We start from the raw sequence: 5157 nt of genomic DNA, 5'->3' as shown, positions 1-5157 counted from the left end.
CCTGATGCTGGGTGGAGAGAGGAAGGGAGGGGGAGAGGGAGCGCGCAAAGAGCCCGGCGTAGTCAAGGCTCGGAAGGGGCGGGGCTTCCCGCTTTGGGGAGTCACAGTTCCCCCGCACCCTCCTTTTGCATCCTCCCCAGCCTCCACCCCCCCACGGCTCTTCTCCGCCCCAATTCCCAGGGCTATTGTTCCGCCGGAGCCGCATGCTCTGCGGAACGCTCAGCCCCGGCTCCGGGGCTGTCTGCTCTTTCTCTCTCTTCCCCCGCAGCCTCCTCCCCCTCCCACCGCTTCCCCACCTCCTTTCCCTTTCACCGCCCCGCAGCCCCTACCTCGGTGCTGTCCTCCTACGGCTTCCCTATCCTAGCGCCCGGCCTGAATCGGGAGGAAGGTGTGGGTAAATGGGGGTGGCAAGCTTCCTATTGGAGTGGGGATGGAGGATGAAGGCTGGGGAACGTCCTGGGCATAGGTTGAAAGGTCTCACCTTCTCAGTCCAGAGCTACGAGGTTTGGAGAAGATTTAAGTTGGGTACTCTTGGAGATGACGAGAAATGGGGATAAACTGAGAAGGCTGGGACAAGGAGTCACAGATTCCCATGTGAAGGGTAAGGGATCACCCCCGTTCCACCTCTCCCGGCCCCGAGACATCCTCAGCTGCCTTCCCTCCGTGCCTCCCAACTTTAATCACCCGAGTTGGGTTAGCGACCGCATAGCTCGGGACTACCGCCTTCTGGTGGTCTCTAATTCCCCGACCCTCCTAAAAGTTTTTCCCCTTCTGTTCTCCCCTCCTCCCGCCTGCTACCCCAACTCCGATTTGGGGAGTGTTCCTGAGATGTCCCGGATTTCCAGCTAAACCTGTGGTTTATTTGCTTTTAGATCTTTGAATAGCTAAGCTTTGAGCATGATTTTTAGGGAGGATCAAATATTTCTAAGAGAAAGGTCAGCCTCTCCTTAAAATCAAGCTCAGAATTTACCTATTTCTAAGAAACCGTTCCAGCTTACTCAGGGTAGGAGAAACAATGTTTTGCTTCCCGGCTAAACCACCTCCTTTCTCCTTCCTCTCCTCCCCCTCCTCCTACGCAGGAAAGGTATTGGTAGATTTTTATTTGAAACTGAAAGTCCAATTCCTTCTCACGATCTCTCAATTTCTTGAGCCACTGCTGGCTTTAGCCCGCTGCTGTAGCTCCTCTTCCCCCATCTCAACTACGCCTCAGGAAATGCTGTTGCATCCCTGTTTTTCCCTCCCTACTAATATCTTTAAGGACTGGGACTGTCTTTGCTTATTAATTTGCACTTTGTCCTTCACTTAGTAGGTACTTCATTGTTGACCTCAGCGTTCCCATTGCATTTGACTTTTTTCTTTCTCCGAACTCAAAAAAGAAGACTTGACTGGCCCCTAGATGGAGCATCGCTGTACTTGGAGTCAGATACCCTATGTTCAAATTCTGCCTTAGACACTACTGGTGTGATCCTGAGCAAAGCACAATCTTCCTGTCTCTGGTTAATGGCATCAACTTCCCAAAATTGTTATGAGAATCAAATGAGATAACATGTAAAGCATTTTGTTGCTATTATGTCAACGCAATGACTTAAAAGATTACACCATTTCAGTCTAGATATTGTTTATGTATTTTAAAATTTTTCCCTAAAGGGATTCATTTAGCTGTTAAATAATTACATAATCGTCTTTTCTTGTTAGGAAATCCACTGTAGGATCCAAACCCCTTTTTATTGTAGTCTCCTGTCCAATTTCTTCAGTTTTTGTCTCAATAATGATGGAGAATGGTTGACTGGGGTCAGGAGAAGCTCATATCCCAAATTTGTTTAGCACTTGTGTTGTAAAGGTAAAAGGCAACAATCATCTCACCTCTCTTAACAGCTACTCTCTGAACTGGGCAAGAGCATCTCTATTCAGTTAGTCAATCACTCAAAGGATTGATTAGGGGCAAATAGTTCTGATTAAATTTTGATTAGGCATCTGGGTGGAGGAGTGGATAGAGATCTGAGCCTGAAGTCAAGAAGACATCTTCCTAAATTCAAATCTGACTCCAAACACTTTTTAGTTTGGGTAAATTACTTAATCCTTTGTCTCAATTTGCTCATCTGTGAAATGAGCTGTTGAAAGAAATGGCAATCCATTCCAGTATCTTTGCCAATAAAACCCCAAATAGGATCATAAAAAGTTGAACACAACTGAATAACATGTTTGAATTGGTTGAGTGATTTAGTCATTACCAGTTGGACTTGACAGCAAGCTGATGTGGAAAGTTGACACAACTGAATAATAATATATTTGAATTGGTTGAGTGATTTGATCATTCACAGTTAGACTTGACAGCAAACTGATGTAGCTGAATGTAGCAAATGATGTGTAACCAGATGATGTGCTTTAGGAGAAATACCAAATATTGGAGTTTGGTCATGTGAAGAATTCATATTCTCTTTGGCAAAAGGTAGGTTTATTTAAGAGAAGAGGTTACAGACAAAATGAAGGAATACAATAGACACCAGGAATGGCAAATATGAACTAGAGCGGTAGATTATGTAGTTAGCAAGAAAGGCGTTTTAACAGCTAATGGAAAGGGGAGGATGAGTTTCCTAGTGGAATCCCAATTAGCCAGGAGAAAGCAATCACCCCTTGAGTTTGGGGCATACTCTTGGCTGACGGGCTAAATCCTACAAGAGATTTATTATCCTAAAAGAATTAACTAAAAAAAAAAAAAGAATTAACTAAAGGTGAAGTGGAGTTTGAGAAGACAGACATAAGGGATCATGGGATTAGGTGAGACATCACGTGGCATGGGGGAAGTGGAAGGAGAAAGACACCAGGACACAGTGTATGTGGCTTGTATGGACTGACTCAAAGGAGGGCAGCAAAGATGGTGTAGGCTATAAGGGAGCTTATAGGGGAAATTAATCTCAGGAACATTACTGGGATTTCTGACAAGACATAGAAAGGTGAGGCTGTCCACCATCCCTACAGAGGGCTCTTTGACAAAACTTGAATTTCTGGGTAGACATGGCAAGGTGGGTCCACACACTAGGTGGAGGGTGGGGAGAAGGGTGGTGAGAACCTCCACAGAGGGTGAGACCACTAAGCTAAAATGGTCTTTTCCCTGCCTGTTCCAAATAGTAATTCAATCAGTGCTCTATTCCTTTTCTTTCAACTTCACCCAGCTATCAAGGACTTCATCAAAACTTTTAGAATTGGGAATTAGAGTGTCCTTAATGATAGAAATTCAAAGAAAAATCTCAGAGAAGTACCCCTTAGAGCAGAGAGATAAAAGTGGCTCCATTTTAGGTCTTTTTTCCTATCCCCTAGTCTACAAGTTGTGTGTCTCATTAGATTGTAAGCTCTTAGAGGGTAGAACTTTTTTGCCCCCCTTTTAAAAAAAAATATTCCCAGTGCTTAGCACAGTGCCTAGTGTGTAGTAGTAGGAACTTAAATATATATTGAATTGATTGGAAAAAATTTTGTGACTTTTTTTTGGTATCCTGAAAAATACACCAGGAGTAAAGGATATCCCTTTTCCTCCCATCTCATCTTACTTTTAGAACAGTGAAAAGTAGCTATTCATGGAGACCTCTACAACAACTAATAATTCACAACTAAAAATTCATTGTTTGAATTTGTTACTTTTAAAGGCCCTAACATTTCATGTTTACAGTAATGATTTACTAATGTTCCTTCCTCTCGATTTCTATAAACTCTTATTAAGCTGAGATGAATTCCATTTCAGTACACTCTTCACAATTTATTTTTTAAAAAAGTCCTTGGACCATGTAATATAACATATGAAAAAGAGAAGAGATAAGCTGAGTAATCGTTATAATGTTTTTGTCATTAAGTAACAATTATATTTTATCCAAATTTTGGTAGGAAAGCCCATTTAGGCTGCCAGTCACAAAACAAAATCCACAAAGACCCAGAGACTAAATTGAAAAAATGAGGTAATGAAGGTTTGAAACCTTTTTTGTTAATTCATCATAATTCACCTTTAGGGACATTAGCAACTGACTCCTGACCTTTTATGTGTATTCTACTTCAGCTGGGAACCAGTTCATCAATGCCCTGAATTTCATTACTACTCAAAATTCCACCTCCTTTCAATTCATCTCTCCCATTCCCCAAATTCTACCAAACCAGTCTTCCATCATGATCTGAATTTTAATTACTTGGCCCTTCCCATTTGTCTTAGATCAATACGCTACTCTTAACTACATTAAATATAAAATAGCCAACCCTGGACTTCATGTTTAGGTGCTTCCATGCTGTCCACACCATCATCAGACCTCTTACTTCCCCGATTAAAAAAAAAAAAATTCCACTATGCCAACTCTTACCCTTGACCATTTTACTGACTTCTAATCCTCTTATTTTTAGGAAGTTGGACGCTGACTACTTAGGAACAAGGCAAACTTAGTCCATTATGAATTCATGTTGTCCAGTGCTCCTTGTAAATCCTTTCCTCCCACCTCAGCTTATTAGTTCATTTGGGTATTATTCACAGAAATTGTTCTATAGTTCTCTAGTTCTTAAACTTCTAGCTTATAGTCTTTGAAACACTGCCTTTCAATGTATCTCCAGTTCTGAACATTTTCTTTGATAGTAACTTCTATCTGATTGGTTTCTTGATCCCTGTGACTGAGGTACATTCTCATAAAAATTAGAAAGGCTCAATCCTCTTTTGGTCCTGTATTTTGGAACTCTTCCAGCTCTCTGGACTTCTGTGGAAAAGGGGAAAGAATTTCCCTCTCTTTCCCTTTCAGCACCAATGGAGGCTACCCACACATGGTAGCAAGAACATATGATTTCCTAGGCAAGACACCTCAAGTCTCTGGTTACCTCTTTTTGTGTGTCTTTTCCTGATTATAAGTCACTGAATAATGATTTTAGAGATTGATATTTCTAGCTTTAGTGACCACCCTGAGGTTAAGGAAGTTTGGATTCCATAGTGCTGGTGGCCCAGCAGTAGATATTCTTTTTTTAATATTTAAAATATATTTTTAGAGTTTATTTTCAAAACACATGCACAAATAATTTGACATTGACCTTTGCATAGCCTTGTGTTTCAGATTTGTTCCTCCTTCTCCCCAGATGGCAAGCAATCCAATATATGTTAAACATGTTAAAATATATGTTAAATCCAATATGTATAAA

The sequence above is a fragment of the Sarcophilus harrisii genome, chromosome 2 (assembly GCF_902635505.1).
Source record: "Sarcophilus harrisii chromosome 2, mSarHar1.11, whole genome shotgun sequence".
Classification (NCBI taxonomy): Eukaryota; Metazoa; Chordata; class Mammalia; order Dasyuromorphia; family Dasyuridae; genus Sarcophilus; species Sarcophilus harrisii.
The sequence above is the reverse complement of the archived record's forward strand: the minus strand, read 5'-3'. Positions refer to the sequence as shown.